The following is a 21,817-nucleotide window of genomic DNA, read 5'->3' on the forward strand; positions in this document are numbered from 1 at the left end:
GTTTCATTTAAATACATCTTTTTTAATCTTCTCTGCTATACAGAACTATGTTCAGTCATGAGAATCCCACCAAGACAAGTAGGGAGAATCAGAAGGCGTATGGTTCTCACTCCATATTCCATCCCAGTGGAACCACAATTTCTTCCAGCAGCAGTGCTAGCCATCAGCAGGCCGTGTTAAAACTAACCTTAAAAAGGAGGGATTCTTCCTGGTTCTGTTCTTGGTTTCTCCAGTCGCCCTGCGAACAGCTGTCCTGGTGCATCTTACGGAGTGGCGCTGGGGACAGGGGCATATGAGCTTCCCAAGCTGGCACTGGCATCTGTGGGAACTGAAACACACGTGGGATCACAGCTTAGTTTATGACAAGAGCCATTAAATCTATGATTCTATAGCAGAAAGCAATAACTACTTTGCATAAGCAGCAACAAGGCAATCGGCTCCAGGGTAGACGCGTTGTGTAGCGGAGCAGAGGATCAAGGCAGGCAGGGCTTTTTTTCTGCCATCGAGGCCACTTGAGGCAGACGAGGGAGCCGCCAGGCCCCAGCAGCCCTCGTGTGGGAGGCTGAGGAGGCATGGGCAGAGCCAGCAGCGTGCCCTTCCCAGCCGTTCAAAGGCAGCCCCCAGGGAACATGGCGACCAGGACGTGGTGCCTCAGCCAGGACATGGCACCTCAGTTTGCTGGCTGTCTACCTGTAGCTAAACCAGCCATGGTCTGCACCAATGTCAGGGCTGGGGGAGACGGTAATGCCCCAACTGAAGTGCATCTACACTAATGCGTGCAGCATGGGCAACAAACAGGAGGAGCTGGAAGCCATCGTGCAGCAGGCAGGCTATGACTTGGTTGCCATCACTGAAACGTGGTGGGACCACTCCCATGACTGGAGTGCTGCCATGACTGCCTATAGGCTCTTCAGAAGGGACAGGCAGCACAGGAGGGGTAGTGGTGTGGCTCTCTATATCATAGAGTGTTTCGATGTTGTGGAACTTGAGGCAGGGAATGATAAGGTTGAGTTCCTATGGGTCAGGATCAGCAGGAAGGCCAACAAGGCAAGCATCCTGGTGTGGGTCTGTTACAGACCACCAAACCAGGATGAGGAGATGCATGAGGAGTTCTACAGGCAGAAGCTGAACAATCACCAGCACTTGTTCTCGTAGGCAAGAGCTTCCCAGACATATCCTGGAAATACAATACAGCTCAGTGGAAGCAGTCTAGGAGGTTTCTGGAGAGCGTGGAAGATAACTTTCTGATGCAGCTGGTTAGTGAACCCACCAGGGGAGGTGCCCCGCTAGGTCTTCTGTTCATAAACAGAGAAGGACTGGTGGGAGATGTGGTGGTTGGGAGCTGTCTTGGGCAGAGTGACCACGAAATGGTAGAGTTCAGTGCCAGGGAAGCTCATGGAGCAGATTATCTTGAGAGTCATCACACGGCACTTGCAGGGCAAGCAGGTGATCAGGCCCAGTCAGCATGGGTTTATGAAAGGCAGGTCCTGCTTGACGAACCTGATCTCCTTCTATGACAAAGTGATGCACTTAGTGGAGGAGGGAAAGGCTGTGGATGTGGTCTAACTTGACTTCAGCAAGGCTTTTGATACCATTTCCCACAGCATTCTCCTGAAGAAAAATGTCTGCTCGTGGCTTGGACTGGCGTATGCTTCGCTGGGTTAAAAACTGGCTGGGTAGCCAGACCCAAAGAGTCGTGGTGATATTGGATTGGTTGGATATTAGGAAGAACTTCTTTACCGAAAGGGTTGTTAGGCATTGGAATGGGCTGCCCAGGGAAGTGGTGGAGTCACCATCCCTGCAGGTCTTGAAATGAAGTTTAGATGCAGAGCTCAGTGATCTGGTTTAGTGGGGGACTTGGTAGTGTTAGGTCAGAGGTTGGGCTAGGTGATCTTGGAGGTCTCTTCCAACCTAGGTGATTCTGTAATTCTGTGGTAATTACCTTAAATATTAATGAGGTAAACATTTCTTTAATTGAGCCTGTATTCCAACTACAAACTTAGTTTTAGCAAATAATATCATGATTACATGTAAGTACATATGTGTAAGTATACACGCAGCACATCTACTCCCTGAAAGACACCAGAATGAGGAGACAGGGCTGTGCATCCTTGACATATCCTCTGTGGCTGCAGGCTGGTTAACCAGCATGAGGAATTTCATTTTCCTCATGGAATCAGAATCCTGCTGGTTCATGAAATTAGATACAGAGGAAAGGCAGAGACAACTTTTGCTGCATTTTAAAACAACTCTTTCCAGACAAAGGGAAATGAACAGCATTGGATATGGGAGAAAAACCTTACTACAGATAGTTTTAAGGGCTTCCAACTCTTCTGCTAGGACATTACTGAAAAGGTAATAATTTTTCATCTCCATTTGATTTCCCCTCATATTTTACTGTATCTTTCCACTTCCATGTGTTCCTAATAAAGATGAACCAGGGAACTAGACACTGGGGAAAGAGAAAACCAGCCTGGTGTTACATGCATATGTTACAGAGGTTGCTAATATCCTTTCACTAGTGCCGTTACCCACCTACAGTTACTCCTGTGACTAAAATCTGATGTATTTCCAATTCAGTTTGATCTGAACACCTTCTGCTTCTTGTTGCTATTGCTAAGTCCTGGGATTAGAATACTCCAAGGACAGCTCCTTGGGGGTCCACAGAGCAAGTAAAGTCATGCTAAAAGCTTTGCAAAAGGAGTCTCCAGACAGAATTGAGCACAAAGCCTGTGTATTTTTGGCACGTTTGGTAAAGTAACAATAACCTTCTCATTCTGCCCTCTGTGACACCCTGACCATAGTTGCTGTCTTACATCCTATCTGTGATCCCAGTAAGTCAGGACAGTACTGGAGAAGCATCTGAAGAGCAAGTAGTTTAAAGAAAATCTCGCAGTCTGTCTATATTGTAATTCATAAACACTCATTTTGCCCTCAAGTGGTATCAGTTTGAGGCACCAGAGGTCCATGGTTACATCCCTGGCATTTGCTGGTACAGCAAGACCTCTCTGACACCCCTAAATTCAGCAAATGTCAATGGTATTAAGCTGGCAAAACACAAACAGCAGCAATTTCTTGACAACCCAAGTGCCTTTCATCCAGTTACATCCTCAGGTTTGTAATTGCTGAAGCTTATCCAGCTTCAGACTCCATGTCTTTAAGATTTTGCAATGATTATGATTACTAAAGCAAGAGAATAAGCAAACATACCTCTACCCTCTACTTATAAGCAAACTGACTTTTGCTGCTGTCTTTGCAATGTTCCTGGCATATGTTTCATAAATAGCCACTGTCAACAGAAAGAGCAGCTTGCTGGAGAGAAAGCTGGCTTGGTCCCAAAAGCACTGTCACATCGCAACTTCCTTCTCTCAGAAAGTGTTATTCATTAAGAAAGCTTACACTTGAGGAGAAAGAAGCATTTTACAGAGCTGTTTTCTCAAGCTCAGGAAACTCAGTTTGTCCAAGTTTTTGCAGAATGTTTGCATCTCTCCATCTGCTGCAGTTAGCACTGGCGTCACCAAATACTAACACGGGGACCTGCCAATTGCTGTGACTTGCTATTTCATTGGTTGTGTTTGTGTGTGTGTGTGTGTGTTTTTAATTTAAAAAAAAAAAAAAAAAACAACACTGTGAGAACACATTGTTTTCTTACAATGATGTCACAACATCTAAAAAAAAAAAGTTGGCTTGCACTATGGTCCTTTGCATTACCTTTGTAAAAATCTCTCTCATCTTCTCACCTTACAGAAGAGGAGTTGACAAAGAGAATAAAACCCCAGCCTTTGATGGTTACTCAGAGCACCGGGCTGTGTTGCCGTAGGTCTCACCCAAGTGCTAATCCTGCAAAGGCTCGGTCCAGCTAGCTGTGACCCCAGCACCTGCCTGGACAGCCTGTGGGGATGGGGTGCCCACCTGCCACCTCTCTCCCCTCGGTGCAGAGCCACCCACAGCGCCTGCAGCAACCAGCTCAGGGGCAGTAATGTCATGCCTGATGGGGAAAGCCTTCAAAGCTAGGGTAAATCAAGCAAATATTACATTATCTGCTTCAAACATGCAGTTTGTAACACTTCCTAGCCAACCTTGGATCTGGCTCTGCAGCCTTGTCACGGTGTGTTGCCTCTTCAGATGAACCGCTTTGCAAAAGCCCCTGGAGTTACTGATGTAAAACTATTTTCTCTGTGCAGGTTACAAAGGCTGGGGCAGCAGGGCTGTTCACTGAACAAAGTCAAGACAAAAAGTGCTGTCTGCCCCCAGCTGCAGCCTGTCTTCTCATCCTGGTCAACCTGTGCCCTACAGCTGACTTCACTACCTCAATATTTTTTCTTATTCCGATTTCCTGTCTCTTCCCTCTCCTCGGTTACTGACCTTGCTTCTTCTGCCTGACCTTCTCAGAGACCACAACTGTAATAACTCCTTCCTAAATGAGGAGGGGAAAGTGCTTTGCAGAACCTGTTGTGATTGCAACAGGCAAGGCACGACGCCAGTTGCATCCTCCTGTACGATCTGAGATTGCTGCCACCAGAGCCCCTCTTCTCAGCTGGGTTAACTCTGATCCTCACCTTTACTGTACACTGCAAACGCATGTCAAGTAACAGCAGTGACTGCCTGCACATCATTTCAACAAAGAATTATATATCCATTAAAACAACAGGATCCGCTTTTAACCATTTACATGAGAAAAATCACATGAAGTAAACTTTAAATGAGATAAGAAGCCAAATTACGTTCAGGCATTCCAAGTGTTAAAATAAAACTTATCTTGTGTTTTCAAAAATTGCCCAATCCCAAACAGGAAAATTGCTCTACATTTTGTCTTCATTGAAAACAATCTGAACAGCAATCTAATTTCAGGATGGATAGATGAGCTATCGCACACTGCATATGTGTACACAAGACTTTTTCTCACATAAAGTCAATTATACTTAACATTTAGTGGATAAAAACAACCGCCACCATGTATAGAAACTGAAAAGTTTTTCTGGCATCATTATGCTGTATTGAGGTAGCTAAATCTCTAGTTTCAAAAAACAAAACTAACTAAGGAGGTCTGGTCTTAGGTTCAAGGTTCTGGAACCTTTTTCTCCTAACAGCAGTGAGGTGTAACAGCTACTGAGTGAGACTAAGGGAGTGGCATCCTCTTCTGAGCTGGAAAAAGTCTTGCTCACAATAGCCCAGCAAGAGAGAATGCCACCAAACAGCAAGCCTGCTTCGGGTAAACAAGTGGGAAGACAAATGAATGTTAACATGTGCAAAATTTAACTGAAGTATCACAAATGAGAGGGAGAACAATTTTTAACTGAACAAGAGAGGAAGAGACAGACTTTTCCAGGGTTAAGAATTATGTATTACCACAGACATCTTCTTGGTAAAAGCAATTTCCCTTCGCTATCCTACTGAGCCATACTTGCCCCTGTTGCTACTGTGCTGATTTCAACAGGGTGTCATAAGGAAAGAATCTGATATTAAAGAGCCAGTTCGTCATTAGGCTTCCCTCAGCAACAAACGGCAGCATGCTGTGTTGCGAGTGAATGTGGAGAAACACTAAAAGACTGCAATTAGGGGAATGGTAAATATCACATCTCTTCCCATTCTAAAAACTGCTTTTGTAAATCCAGATTTTATGCTATCTGATCACTGAGCAACTCAGCTCCTGTCTCAATTATTTACTCTAATATCCAAACAAGTGTGTTTTTTTTTTAGTACCGTCTCCTCCAACTTGAATGAAAAAGTCAGTAACTTAGATGCTGTTTTGAATGTAGAGTACAGATAAATTGGACAGATGAAGGCTGTTGTTTTCCATGTTTTATGGCATGTTAAGGAAGAAATATGGTAATCAATTTTTGACACTGTTTCAAAGTTTGTAACCTCTCCAAAAGAGTAAATACTTTATTTCTAAACAATTGGGTACATAAAAAATGCTGAGAAAAGGAATATAAAACAGAGGTTATCTAGTTGGTCTGAATTAAATTTTAGTAATAACAAAAGAAAAAAAAAAAAAGGAATACAGAAGAATGAATGGAAGGCAAATTGCTTTGACAATCCAAAGGAATATTATGGCTCTCTCTTTGTTATTCTCTGTGAAATAAATTAAACCACATCTGTTTCCTATCATATATAATGAGCACTGCACATCTACAGCAATCCCAGCTTGGGTATTTGCACAAAACTCTCCATCTTACTGCAGTTCTTGTCTCGATAGGTCAGCCCAGAGACCTGCAAATGTGGGAAACCCATCACATGCAGCACTCGGTAGCTCCTGTGGCCACTTCCTTGCAGATGGAGGTTTGCTGAGGTTTTGTACAACATACTGTCACAGGAAATAAGCAAAGAGCAAAGGAAAAGGCTGGAGTGAAGATGCTGGTCTAAGGAAATTAACAACTGGGTCGTAACATGGGAAAGGAACAGGACAGAGAACATAAAGGCAGCCAGAAGGGCAATCAAAGCCTTTCTAATCTAAGTTATGATGGGGTTCTTCATAGCATGAATAGACATTTTATCTTCCCGTAAGAAAAGGAAAACCAACCTAGGACAGTAATCTACATAATTATGCAATGACTGTATAGGAACTGCCTAAACAGAAATAATTTTTCATTGGGTTGCTTCCTCTGCATTTGCTACCTGTTTGCTCTTTTAAGAGCATTCCAAAATCTTCTCTTGGACTACACTGTGTTGAAGTGACAGAGGATAATTATGTAATGATACTATAATCTCAGTGAAAAAAAGGAGATTTCCTGCTGTGGGCCTAAAATCTCTTACTTCTCTACCATGCCTCAAGTAACGGCTAAGGCACCAGGGGACTGGATCAGAGAAACTCCACCTAGCAGTACTAGGAATGCCACCGCTGTCCAGTTCAACCTTTCCACCATCAGCACCCAAGCAAGGAGTCTCACTGCTGTCATGAAAATGAGCTCTGGGTTGCACCTCTTCAAAGCAGCACAGAAAATAACTTCCCTCCATAAGAGCCAACCATTTTCTTAGACAGCTCCACTGACTGCTTCAGGGCTCACACGAGCAAAGTGACTTTCTCCCATGGACAGTTTTAGACTCCCATAGCCTGAGTTACATTTATCACCACACATATCATCTTCTGCTCGGCTTTATTGTTTGGACACCAGTCTCCTGGGACTTGGGACAACAACTGATTTCAAACAGTCCTGCTAAATCACTTCAAGCACATTCACCATTTTCTTGACATCGGCTTTGTCTCTCTTTACATTAGTCATCTCAACTGCAATCTGCATGACTAACCTGGTAGGAGTCTCCACGGACAGCTGCCAGTCACTAAATCCAGAAACACAAACTAGAATAGAAATATTATTAGGTGCCTTGCCAGTATGAAACATGAGAGAAGGGCCATGACAAAGGACACTTCTTACAACAGAAAAATGGATGAATGACAGAGAAGACCGCTGGCTTTCCAGAGCAAAAGCAAGTATGAGAATGGCTACAGTTTAATTAGTTTAGGAGTGGAACAAGCTGACTGTGTCAGATGGAGTGATACCAGGAAAAAAAAAAAAAAAGTTACTTGCTGTGCCAAATAAGAAAAGCCACATTCTGACCCTTCTAGAAAGTGGATGCAGAAAGTTCTGATGAGGGAGGACTGAAGTCAATAGGGTTATAAGGTTTTTAATCAGGTCATCATTCAAATCAATGAACACACATGGGACTGCAGACAAGAAAGGCAATCCTAAACTTCAGGAGTAACAAATAGCTGTATTAGAGCCTCAAACAATAGCCTGAGAGGTGAAAATTTAACATCTCCTACTACCACCACCCTGTATTAAGCACTTTTTCTGCGTACTCTTTCTTCATCTGTGATCTGTACTACATCTATCTGATAATGAATCAGAAATGTCATATAATTACACTTCAAAGAGGCTAGTGTAATTGATGATCATTGAGAGCTGGCTTTCCTGTAATTTGCTAGAAGAAATGAAGCTCCTTGTGTGCATTTGGGGGCACCACTACAGCAGAGATGTCTAATCACCAGACAGTTCAGTTCAACAGACATCGACATATCAGCTCTAATAGCTATTTCATAAGGACAAAAACGTAACACATACTAAAGGAGCTCTTCTAAAGTTGCAAAATTTCACTCTTCCAGTTTCCGTAACATTCAGTAAGAGCCACTAAAAAAACTGTCAAAGACCTAATTCCAGCTGTAGCTTCAGCAGCATTCAACAAGGGCTCAATGATGCTTCAAGTAATACCAACGTCAAGCTAGAGGGGTAGGAGAGCGAGGCCAAATGGTTTGTTCATGTAAAATGTCTTGGCAAAGAGGCGTACCGAGAGGAAGAGGAGAAGGAAAGCTGGGATATCCTCAAGGCTTTGTTATCATTGTAGTTCTGATATAGAAAAGCAACTGTAAGGCTGAGGAATTTGTTACGCTGAAGAAGCCAATCTCTGATTCAGTGAAGAGAATTGAAAAGAAAGAGATGTTTTGGTTATGACCAGCCAACTGCTCCTACAGGCGATGTCTTTGGTGAAGAAAGAAGTTTTTGCACTATTTTCCTTTCTGCCAGCAGCTCTAATAAAAGTGATGACTATTTCACCAAACTCTCTGACCTTTCCACAATGGAGAAGCAACACACAGCAACAGGTGGAACCCTGCACAATTTCACACTTCTTGTGCTTTAACTCATCACAGTCATAAATGATTAACAATCAGATCTGACAGCACACTCCCTAAGCTTACAGTCCTTGTTGAACCCACCCCAAAAAAGCCTATGCATGGGCTACTTCTACTGCGCAGAGCAAGAGCACGACTGTCCATACACCTTCTACATAGAAACCTATCAGCACCACTTCTAGTTATTACCCATTTTTTTCTCTCCTGCTTGAAAAAACTGTTATGAGTCAGAAGGAAACTGTGCATATGGGAAGCAGAAGGTAACAGTATATACAGAAATTTGTGTTAGATGGTAGATAGAGGGGAAACAAGACCTGTGCCTGTGCTATTAGAGTCACTGTACTCTAAAGGTAGAAAAAAAACAAACATGAGCTGTGAAGCAAAGTGCGCGTCTCACTGGTATTTGTTTTTGTGCCCTGGTGCACAATGCTGAGTTTTTTTCAGCCACCATCACGTTGAAGTTCAACTAAATTAAGAGCAGGGCTTAGTGAGTTTCCTGAAGAAGTGAGCATTCATAACACTCTTTTCTTTTCCTCCGGGCCTAGAAAGAAATCATTACATGACACTTACCCTGTCAGACCTATCAGCTCTGAGCGCTCTACCATATGCAGAAGCCCTGCATCTATCTTGTATTAAGATAAACAAAGATATGATCCTGTTCTCACATCCGAAGATTTTTAATTTAGGAGACACATACTGTTCCAGTGCAGAAACATGCCCTTCATTAACATTCCTCTGCCTTATTTTTGAACTAGGACAAGATGATGAGGAATACGTACCATTGCATATGGCAACAGTGTCTGATGGGGGGGTCACTGAAATGAGCTGGGAGGTTGTATAAGGTAGTATCTGGACCTTATTATTATTATTATTATTATTTTAAATTTATATCCCATTTTTTTCTGTTTTCTAATAAGGAGATCATATGGTATATTTTAAAAGTATCCAATGGATATTCATACATTATTGACAAGCAGGGTGTTAAAGATTAAAGGCAACAAGAGTTGCAGAGAAGCTGATTATAATTTCTCATTTCTCTCTCTGTTCTCCTCATCACTTACCCCCTGCCACACACAAACATATTTCTCTGATAGCCATTTGTTGTTTTCAGGCAGATCACTTAAAAAAAATCTTATTGTTTCTGTTTATTTCCCTGGCAATTCTCTGTTCACTGGGAGTTTATGCTTTTTTAATCTGTTTATTACACTCTTCCAGCTTTATTTCCTAATCCTCTTTTGTTCTTCCTAGCTTCGTTACTTTTAAACTGGGAAAGCTGCTTCTTTTTTTTTTTTCTTGTGAGCTTTACATGAGTTCTTTAATCATACTAGTAAAAACACATACTCCTGCACCCATCTTCTAAGGAGCCTTCCTTGACAATTCTCTTCCTTCTGACCTCTTTCCAATCTTACTGAGTACCAAAATCTTAAAAAGCAGCTAATAGGAAGAATTAACAACATTAAAAGCCCTATGTTCACATAGATAAAGAATCGTGCCCAATCATGCATGCAGTCTTTGAGCAATTACACAGTGCAGTTAAAGAGTCTGCTCCAAGTCACGAGACACAAGCCACACTGCCAGGAGCATGGTGCCTATGTCCCTCCAGAGCCTGGCACTCGGAGGAGCCACCCACTCACTCTTTAAGCATCCTTGCAGGCCACAGCTCTTCCCCTGTCCCACCATCCTACCTCCCTTCTTAGTGTTAGCCTCATGCATCATCCCTTTTAAATTGCAAAGGTGTGTCAGTAATGCTCATCATGTATCAACAAGAGTTCACAAATAAGGTCTGATACAATAACGTTTTATTCTCACTTGGCAGAGGTGAGAAATGGCTACGCACACCATGGAAATTTTGCCTTATGCACCTCAGGAAATATAGTATCTTAATGACTTTTTATAATACAGTTTTCCTTTAATTTAATGATTTGTGAATCTAGTACTGAAGTCTCACAGACTACTCAAAAGACATCAACCCTGTAATAATACAAGTCTAAATGACTGCAGACAGCAATGAATGTTGAGTTAAAGTAATTTCAGAGATGAACCAAATGACAATATTACTTATTCTCAAGATCAGGCTGCATTGATATAACATTTTTATATGTTGATTGTGCCAGATTTACAGGATATAGGACTATACTGGTCTTGCTTTCCTTCTCAATAAATACAATGGTGAAGAAATGGGGGTGGTTTCTTTGTGCAGTAAAACCCTGCCACACCAATGGCCAAAAATAATCAAGTGATATTAATCAGTCTCCTTTTCATCTCCATAGAGATTAGAAATATTACAGACAGAAACACAGCTTTAATTAGTCTGGTCACACAAAAGGAAAAATACATGACTACTCTAGCAGATAAATCACAGTAAAGATACAAATCACATCTCAGAAGGTGAACAGTAATTTTCTCCTGGATCTCAAACTAGGTAAAAACCATTATACTTCTTAAACCCTGTAGAAGAATGGCAATATGCCTGTGATTAACACTTTAAGAGTGTTTCTAATATACATGTACTTATTTCTCGGTTTGGTGAACATCAATATATGTAAGCCAAATAGTTACTGAGGCAAACTTCAGGCTGATATTTACTGTGAAGGACAATCAATCTTCAAATTTATTTTCATGTAGTAAACATCACATGGTTCCTAAATTATTAAAATATGCCCCAAGCAATAGACACCTCTCTAACTCCAAGCTGGCTCAAGCACTCAGTGCTCTTAAAGACCTCGGACTGCACCTGAAGTTTCACTTGCCTGACTCTGGTTCACCTATGCATTTGTTCAGTGGAGCTAAACTTTACAGGTAGGTATTTCAGAAACCACTTTTCTGGAAGAGACACTTCAACCCCTTCTTCCTGGCCCAGCATTTGAAACAGATAGACTGGTGCTGCTTTCTAATGCAAATCCGAAGTCTCCTAGGTGGAATGTGATTAGCCTGGGGCAGTCTCACCGGACAGAAAAATCTTCAGCCTGAAACGTTGCCGAGATCGTTACAGATGGCATTTGACAGTGAAGATCAGGATGGATTTGTTCGTATGGAAAGTAAAGCGTAACCAGGGATGGGATTCAAAATAGCCAGAGCGGGGATACAGAAAGGTCCCAAAAAAGTCAAAACTGTACCCGAATTGATGTTGAACCACACTGGTGCAGCACTGCTACGATGGGGGGGGGGAGCACTAAGTGCCTTCGCTTCCACACAAGCAGCTCCGCAGAGCAGCTCCATCTCCAGAATGCACTTGGCACAGTGCAAAGCTACATCTGCAGGATACACATCGCCATCCTCCTGGGGGTGAGGAGCGCTGGAAGCACCGTGTGCTTCGCTCATCAGCTTGCTAGCAGATCTGCTCCGAGCAAACAAGTTACCAGAAGCAGTTAGGCAGCAGAAGAGCCCCTTGCTCTGCAGCTGCCCGGCACTGGCAGGAGGCTCCCCACGCCAGCGATACAGCTGGCTAGCGTGCTGCACCAGCATTGTGCTCGAAGGGTTGCATTTGTCCCCTAATTACCTCGTGGAGTGTAAGCCTACGGAGACCTGAGCATTCGAGGTAAAACTACGACAGCTATAAAGCCCTGAAATGCGATCATACGATGTGCCGCAGAACTGACGGAGCAGCCCCAATTAAAAAGTTGCATACGAATGGCATTTTGTGTCGTGAAACTGTTCCTCAGCTGTGCCACAGCATCTGCCAGAATGGTTTGAAGATAAGGGGAGCATTTTTAATCCAAACCAAAGTAACTTTATTCACTACACACATACATTTACAATAAGCATGGCTCCACCAGGGCTCACAGGAGAGAGAATGGCTCTCTCGAAAGGTTCCATCAAAACTACATTATGGATACAGAGGAGCACAAAGGGAACCAAATGCACATGGCATGCTAACGAACAGTAATAAAACAGCATTATTAAGACTGCAAATCCAAGCCCTGAAAAAGTTAGGAAATGCCAGAATTCAGGCTGTTTGTGAGAGGACAACTTGCCCCTGCCTCCTGCGGGTATGTGGTCCAGAACAGCCTTCATGACATGAATATTTGTTTTGTTCTCCAGGATCCCTCTGTCAGCTCTCTGAATGGACAATGCTCCCTGAATAAGCAGCAATTCATTTTTTTTGCCTTCTCCTAGAAATCCTGTGTGCTGCTTTATGCCTTATTTACTGCTCTGAAAGCAGAATTATTCATTTTTTCAAAGAGTTTTCTCTGGAACTCACTATGTAGTACCAGAGAGCTTCTCAAATATTAATGACAGCTGTTTGCACAACATGCCTTTGAGATGATACGATGTGCACGAAGGTAGCTTGTTTCGGCCTGGGCAGCCTTCAGCTCTTTAACAACTTCACCAGCTCCAGCCAGGAAAACATGAGTTGTTCTCCAGAAAGGGTGAGAGTGTGCATGCAACAGCACTGATGAGGAGAGAGAGAGAGAAGTTGATGCTCAATAGTCCACTGTATTAGGGATTTTATAGGTTTTAACAGGATAGATTTAGGCTCTGCTTCTTTACATGGATCAACAGACTGAGAATATGCCAAAGGAAAGGTATTAATGAGAAGAGCAAGAGTTCACAGCAGTCACAGCACCCCATGCTTTTCTCCATCTCCCTGTCATGGACAAAGCCAGTTTCATACCTCCCAACAGCAACACGCTCCTGCCTGGGTCCTGCTCTTCTCCCACCATGCTGGGAAGGCATGTAAGGGTAACACAGCCGGTCTCATCACCTATTCACATCAGATCTTCCCTGAAATTTGGGAAACATACACAGTGTAAGGACAATATAATTAATTAGAAGATTGTGTACATCAGAGTAAGGAGTACATTTTTTGGAAAAGAACAATGCAAGAATCAAGGCTTTGATAGTCAACTTTCTATAGTTATGGGGTGCTTAAAAAAGAAAAAAAAGATTTTTGACTGGTTACAAAAGCTGATGTGCTCAGCTATTCTCACATGAAGAAAACCAACTATGAGTAGTAATGGATGAGTGACCACCACTTAATTTATGAATTTTTGTTAATTTTTTTTACTGTACAAGGTAATTTTTCAACATGAATTTCAATGCAAGGAATGGAAATTAGATGAATGAAATAACTTATGGTATTATTCTGCTTTCATCTTTTTAAATTAAATTTTCCTTTGGGGTCAGCTTGGTTGTATTTCCTTTAAATACAGGGACCAGGGTATTTATGTACTCTAGTCCTCACAGCCTGGTAGGTTGCTCACTAGCAGATGTGCATTTATGTAGTTTTATATAACATACATACATATACACAAAATATATATATTGTGTATACAATGCACATAGTGTTATATATATGTACAGTGATAAGTCCTGCATAGAACAAGAGATGAACAGTCACTTGGAAAAATCTGAAACTCAGTGAAGAAAAGAAAATATAAGCAAAAATAAACTTTGTTTATAAAGACTTTGTCTGCTGAAGAGCTTATTTGCACAATGTTGAAGATTTTATGCTGGATGAATGAGGACCAACAAAAAAGTTGCTGAGCCAAGTTTAAGCAACACATCACTGTTAAACTGTCTAGTTAAACAAACTACCTGTCATGAAAGCCTTCAGCTTCATTGACAAAAATACTAAGGAGAAACTAAAGAGAAACTAAAGCCCACCCAGCTGGAATAATCAGCCAAGAGGACCCAGAGGAGACCAAAGGCAGATAAGCTGGATGAACAGATGCCTTGGAAAATTGCATGCAAAAAATAGTTAAGTGAGGGTGAAAAGCAGTGGTGCAGTGTGCTTTATAGAAACTCATCTCAACACCTTCATAAATTGCAGGTTTTAAAGGTTTGCTTCTGCTTTTCTTTCCCCTTTTCTCATTTGTGTATGGAAGTGCAACGGTTGGGTGACTCACTAAGTAGCAATGGATGAGAGCAGTGATCTTTTCTCCTCCAAAATGCAAAGCTGGAGGAGTCACTTAAGTGCACTGGAAGAGTAGTGTTGTTATAGACTTAACCATCAGATATCAGCTCTCTGTTCCTTAAAAATGTTTAACTTTACTTGTCAAGTAAACAACCAGGACAAAATAGAAGTAACCTCCACATCCCCAAATGCTCCAAAGGTTAGATGTGGTGGTAAAAAATGGTAATTTGTCACAGAAAACATTTTGTTGTTGTTGTATTTGTTGAAATTAAACGAAAATACTGTAAGTAAAAGCTGGCCTTTTTTCTTTTCTTTTTTTTTTTTTTCCTACACTTAAATGCATGATTGTTATGTACGCAGGTAGCAAATTTAAAGAACCCATTGTTCACAAGAAAGCTATTAATAAAGATTTTTTTCGTCCTCTGGGAAGACAAGAGAAATAAAAGGTTTACTATTTTGTAGCCCCAAGACATCTGGAGAGGAATGCACACGTTGTTGAAAGTACCTGAGGCAGCTGGCTGTGTGCACAGTTCCTTTTTACAACATTAGGTCCAGCAGGATGAGAGAGAGCTATTTGTCCTGAGTATATGCCTTGTGTTTTGATATATTTTCAAAAGGAAAAACAGCAGGAAGCGCATACCTTTTTATACTTGAAATGGTGGCATTGAACCTGAAGCACTTGGGGTTCCTGGGCTTTATGGGTACATAATGTAGTGGTGAGAAGGTTATTATATGACAGGAATTATTGCTTAGGCTTTAAGTAAAAAGCAACATTGTATGCGGCATTTTTTTTTTACAATGTGAATGGACGAAGAAGAGTTCCCAGTTTTCTCTGTACATCAAAATATTTTGTTTCCTTTTGTAGAAGAGAGTGTCTTTGGGTGTGGAATTATGAACAATCCCTGAGGAAGCAGCATTCAGTTGAAGAGCTGACAGCCTTTCCTCGCACGTAATTTCCTCTTTGAGATGCAATGCAGGACAGAGAGCACTTTTGAAGTAATGTCTATTTACAAGTTCTAATAGCTTTGTACACAATGATTTCCTTCATGAGACATCTCAACCACTTCCAATGTATTCTTACACTTTCAAATATCAAGCAAACGTAGTGACAGGTGCTGCAAAGCAGCCAAGGAGATAGCTCTCCCTGTGATTGAGTTATTATGTATTCCATTAGATAGTGCCGCTCAGCTGAGCTTTTGAAGGTGGAAGGTAAGATTAACAGAGGAGGAAAGGCTTCTTGTTAATTAAAGTGATGCACTGCCAATTGTAAGGGCGATCAAATATTGGTTCAGCCTTACCACTGCTGCTTACTTTTAATAGGCAGGAGTATATTTGATGATGGATGATGGAACTGCCCAGCAGAGCAGAGGCTGTATGCAAAGCCGCAGCCTCACCGCTCACCTCTTTCAAGATCAGAAATGTGCAGACTGACAAGACGAAGACTTGGGAGAAAAATTGTTCAACAAGTGCAAAGAGACCATGGCACTGAACCTGGAAACAAACTGTTCATTACTTGACTAAAAGTGTAACAGGGCAGTTTATATGCAGTGTGCTTATTTATCGTAAACGCTGCAGCAAAGCTAATGATTTTTGTTTTAGTTGGAGTTCAGATTCTCACTTTCATCAGCATTATCTTGCAAAATACATTCCCAAGATTATTTTAATTTAGGATTTGACACCAGCGATTGCCTTTTTTCCCCTCAAAGGATAAATTAGTTCACAATAAAAGATGCATATTAGGCAATTTATTATGCTAATGACTTGCAGAAAAAAGCCAAATTACCTTGATGGTGGATTATATTGAACAATAAAGAAACACACTCCTTGCAATTCTCAGTAAATGTATAGTTTAGCAGTGGTTAGCTACAGGAAGCCTCCTGGTAGTAGTATCCACATTAAAGACAAACAGACATGCATTATCAGTAACCACAGTCACAGCGAAACAATGCAGACAGATCTCAGATTTGTAATTAGATCTCATTACCTTACACTCGTCATTTTTAGCTCAGCTTGGAAGCAAAGCTTGTGTGAGCGTGGCATATGGTGCATGTGCTGGCATTTCCCTACCCGATGATTTTAAGATCTATGATCAGACTTCAAACACTTTGAAGGAAAAGTTGAGACTCAAAGAAATTAAGCTTTGTACAAATTTTATGCAAATAGAGAGCCAGGTAGATCAAAAAAAATCCATTAATGATCCTCATTGATACAGAAGCTTGGCGTGAACATACGAATTCATAGGAAACAGCTGCTCCCAGAAAGGTTACTCGCTTTGAGGTGTGAAACAACTCTCCCAGGCTATGTGCCCTGCCACTTCTGCTGACGTCCCCGAGGACTGAGGACAGACACATTCCTGGGCACGGGGTATCAGGCACATGGGAAAGTAGGAGAGAGCTGCTGCAGGGTACTGTCTATGGATCGTAAAGCTTGCATAGGGATAAGGATACAGGTGGAGAGAGGCATTTCGCAATTCAACCTTGAAATAACGAATGGACCAGCATCCCTAACTTCAATAAACGCAAGATTATACAGAAAAATTTAGATGAGTATCAAAATTATATTTTCAAGTGGGATCTATAACAAGATTCAATCAGACACACAAACACACACACAGAAAAATGCTCCATGAAGACGGAATGAGAAAAGTACAGTTTTATGTGAGCAATAAAATACAGAAAGCTATGTAATTGAAGGAAAAATAGAAAGTGGCCTGAACACTAACCCTGCACCAGTTGCATCAACCAACATCTGAACAACCTAAAGAAGGGTGGAAGCAGCTCAGACTCTTCTAGAGTCTCAGCAGTAGGAAAAAACAGCAGTAATTTTAAAATGCTACAGTGTAATGAGTTTTGACAACACCTGGTTAGAATGAAAATGAGTCCTTTTTAGTAGATGATTAGAGGGATTATAACCTAAAAGATTAAAGGAAATGCCTTTTCAGAATCTGGTCGGTTTAGATTTCTCAATTCACCTGATTATGGAGTTTTTTCTCCAGTCACTGCTACTGTTACAGAGCACCTCTGAATTAATGGTCCTGGCATACCCATTCTGCTTATTTTAAAGTGACTAATTACAACTAAATTTCTCTTTGCAATTATGTAATCTGCACTGATGAAATTAAGCTTTTATGTGTTTAGTCGGTATTCATTTCCCTGTTTGGGAAAAAGAAAGCCCAAACCATTTGGTTAAACCCTGCATCTCCCCCCATCAGTCACTGAGCACAGAGACCTTACTGCTCCAACACGGAGAGGCAGTGGCACTGCTCAGAAAGCAAGGACAGAGCTCTGGAGCTGGGTAAGCGAAAGTTCAGCATCACTGTGATAACATCAGAAGATGGAGCTGCAACTCACTCCTTCCGAACTATCATCACGTTATGAAAATGAGTGTTTTCAGTGTGTTCTGTAGCAAGAAATATTTTATCTGCTATAAAAACCAACAGTTTTTTTAAAAACAATTAAACTCTCAAGCTTCTTTTCAGAATGTAACAAGCTGTGAAAGTCATTTACAGAGTTGGATGTACAGCGCCATCACTTTCATCCTCCAATGTAGTGACAAAAATACAATATAAATGAAGCTCCATTTTCTTTTCCTTTGTAGATCTGTTCTGCACTGTGTTCACCAGTTTAAAACCTCAGTTACATAAATAATTAACTAAGACCAACTGAAAGTTAAATGCCAGTTTGTAGGAAGAACTACCTACTTCTTTCCTGACTACCATTAGTAGAAAAACTGAAAACACTTAGAAGAGTGGCTGCCACATCAAAGTGAGTAGGATGTGGGGAAAGTTCTTCCAAAATGTGGTCTCCAAGTAAAGTTAATGCCTTTTCCAACTCAGAGTTTGAATTAGAGGGGTGACCTTTTTGCTGCCTGAAGGCAAGTACAGACTTTTGGTGCAGCCACACCAGGAGAGACCTGCCCAGCTATTACATTTACCATACACCAGCAATGTTCTTTTTGAGCACGTGAGACATTTGCACTAGGAGGTTTTGCCATTAGGGACAGAACACATCCAGTTTGGGTACACCAGGAAATATTTTCCAATGTAGACAGGACCTCGGTTTTGACAAAATTCATTTTCTGTTACATAAAAAAAGACAGTAACTGACAATTTCCTGATTTCCCTAAACCCCTGTCCATCCCCCTGTGTCCATACAGGATCTAGGTACTTGTGAAATGACGAGTAATTTTGTTATTCAATGGTGTACGAATATTGTTCACATGAAAAAACAAAACACAGGCTGAAGAATATATCGCAAGGAAAAAAAAAACAAACCACGAACGTTTAAAATATTCGATCAAAACCACAAAAATAGCAAAAAGAAGCTGTGTCTCAAGACAACAGGCACAGATTCAAGCCCTCAGCTTTCTGCTCTCAATACCGCATGACACCAAGCGTGTCATTGGAGCATGCTGTGCCTGATTTCCCATCGCTAAAACAAACACAATAGGCACTAAGATGCTACAAGTGCATGTGGAGAGAGGATTTTGAAACCTGCTTCCTTTGCCACTGGTTTCCATGGAAAATTAGCATCTCCCTCGTTTTAGTAAGACAGCCAAGCACACTAAAAAACACAAGAAAGTTTAGGCAACTGTCATTTTCCTGTGTACAAAAAATAAGAGTGCACGTGTACGAAGGAGAAAAGCAGCAAGTCTGACGGGCCAGGCTGGGGGAAAGGCATCTGGCTCTGGCCATCCCCTCCCCAAGTGCCTCTCCCAGCCTTCCCCACTGATCTGCACTTACCTCTGTGCTGCCTGGCAGTCACCCAGGGGAGCTGCTACCAGTCCTCAGCTCCTGCCACCCCCCTGCAGCCCTCGTCTCCAGCAATGGAGCAGGACGGGAGTTCCCTGCTCCTAATGGGTCATCGCTTCCCCAGAAAGAGGCGTATGATAGTTTGAGGTAGGGATTTCACTTCTGACCACAGGCAGATCCATTCTGCCTTACTTTCGCCATCTGTAGAGTAAATATCCGATCAAAACTACCCACTCAGAGCTGCTCAGTGCTGAATGGAGAGGGCAACTCAGCTTCTCTGCCTTAGAGATAGCAATTTCAGCATGGGCTGAATGGTCCTTTAGAAGTTACCTTTCCACTAATGAGGGAGGCTATCCTGAGACTAATTTCCACTGTTTAATGCAGGTGATGTGGAATACAACACCATTTTCTGGAGCTGTATTTATTGCCCTTTTGTATCAGAGGTACAGCTTATTTACTCTCAGGCAACTAGGGAATAGATTATTCAATTAAATGTACAAAAGCGGGTAATTTAGAAAGTTAAATTATGATGACACACCATGGCACCAGCATTGCACTATTGGAAACAATCATCCTGAGTTTGGGAGAAGCATACTGAAGCTGTACTTCAATACGTAAGGAAGAAGGGGCAGAAGTACAAGTGCTATGCTAAATACAGCTGCTGCTGAGAACACAAGAGTGACTGTATTTAGTGAGGCTATGGGCCGTGTAACCCAGTACGCTGAGCTGCACATTCATAGAGACGTCAGGAGGTCTTTATATTTTGAGGAAACACGTCAGTCTTACCTGTCCATCTGTGCTGCCACTCAGATTCTGCTTCACTCTCCTTTCACAGAGCAGTTCATTGTATTTCGGAAGCAGCCAGCTGGACAGGGGCTGCTTTCCCTGCTGCCCACCCATTCACAGGTCTGTAGAGGTAGAGATGTGTGAAGAAGCCCTAAGGACAGCTAAGGTCAGCCGTGCTATGTGCCACACTCTTCATTCCTTCACACCAGCCCTTTGGTCACACACACAGCCAGACCTGCTCAGGGCATCACGCAGAGGCTGTGTACAGGAGCAAGCATTTCAGAAGCCAAAGGCCTCAAGGACAGCCACACATCCAAGCACTCTGCTGGCAACGTAGATCAGGAAAACAAATACTGATGGTTTGAATTCCCTGAGCTTTTCCTCGGTCACTGCTAGGACAAGGAAAACTGGGAGCTTCAAGCTCCAGGGAGACTTTGTAAAGTGTCCCCCTTTGTATCACTGATCAGTGACGTATCCTCCTGTGGCACGATGCATCCCCACGGCTGCACAGCACACATCCCCTCCCCAGCACGTAATTCAGAGCGGTACCAGACTGGTACCACCTCAACCAGACTGGTCCTTTTGCTTAAAATGAGAGTTGACATTTTCACAAAACCAAATAAACCCAGGAATGGCAGATGGTGTGTACGTGCAGGGAGGGGGGTGGAGGGAGGAGACTGTGGTTTTAAAAAAGTACCTGCCCCAAATACAGCACAAGCTACAATCAAATTGCAAGTGTTGGCAAAGTGGAGGGAAGAGAAGGAAAGGAAATAGTCCTCTGGCAAAGGGGTAGGGAAAAGGCCGGTGCATTGATCAGTGTGATCAGGGTGTAACTGTGGATCCAGCAACCAAAAAAAAAAAAAGAATCACATTGCCAGGTAAAACGGTGTATCCAGCATCACCGTAGGAACAGACAGATGATGCTTGGTGCAGGAGGAAGAAGCCCTGATCTCAGTTTGGAAGCGATGCTGATGTGAGGGGCCAAGCACCAGGCCTCTGTCCCTCCGCACCACCACAAGAGGCTCCTGGGCCTAGCTCGCTCCCAGCCTTTTAGGGCAGCTGCAGGGCTGCCGGGGGGCTTCCTACACCACACAGCAACAGGAGACAGTGAATCACCACCTAATAAAGAGCCTAGGACATCAAGGCTCTACTAAAGATCATGGAACAAAAGCAGCTTAAAGACAATTATGTATGGAAGCGACTGCTTTAACTACCTGAATTGTAAAGCAGTGGGGTTCCTCTGCACGTGAAGGTGCAGTGCAGAGGTAAAACGCTGTCTGCTCCGTTAAGGTTGCTGCTTTTACTTTATTTTTGCTGCCTGGCATGTCTTTATAACCTGGGCCACAAGAATGGAGAAAAATTACACAACCAGAAGGTCTGAGGCTAGAATTACTCTGCTGGAGGAAAAAAAAAAAAAAGAGTGGTGGGAAAAGGCAAAAGAAAGGCACAGCATTATCCCAAGAGGACATCTACCTACTAGAAACCTCTTTTTTTTATTATTATTATTTTTTTTTTATTTTTTGGCTTCAAACTATAAAAGTCTGTATAGTCTTTGTTCTTGGCTGAAGTGTGTTCCTGGACAAATAGCCACTTCTCAGTAGCCTTCACATTGTGTGAAGCAAGAAACGCGTGTGCTTGCATACCATTCTTCAAAGTAATACACCGCAAATTATTTGATTGAACTAATAATCCATAAACACTAATTGTACTTGAAGCGAGAAGCATTCTTTCTCCTACTTATTGAAATTAAAATACATTCTTTGGCTTAAAGTATTTCTCTACATTTTGATTTGAT

General features: G+C 42.1%; 1 protein-coding gene across 9 annotated transcripts in view; it reads right to left on the minus strand.

Annotated features, from left to right (window-relative positions):
* Window positions 1–21,817, minus strand: part of PCDH15 (protocadherin related 15) — an 805,380-nt gene that overhangs the window by 762,903 nt on the left and 20,660 nt on the right. For all 9 annotated transcript variants that reach the window (XM_072040299.1, XM_072040297.1, XM_072040284.1 and 6 more), the window contains exons 4-5: window positions 13,245–13,354; window positions 188–328 (exon numbers count right to left, since the gene is read on the minus strand). The gene's annotated coding sequence lies outside the window, so the exon portion shown is untranslated. The remainder of the gene's footprint in view (window positions 1–187; window positions 329–13,244; window positions 13,355–21,817) is intronic.

Source organism: Anas platyrhynchos, chromosome 6, assembly GCF_047663525.1.
Source record: "Anas platyrhynchos isolate ZD024472 breed Pekin duck chromosome 6, IASCAAS_PekinDuck_T2T, whole genome shotgun sequence".
Taxonomy (NCBI): Eukaryota; Metazoa; Chordata; class Aves; order Anseriformes; family Anatidae; genus Anas; species Anas platyrhynchos.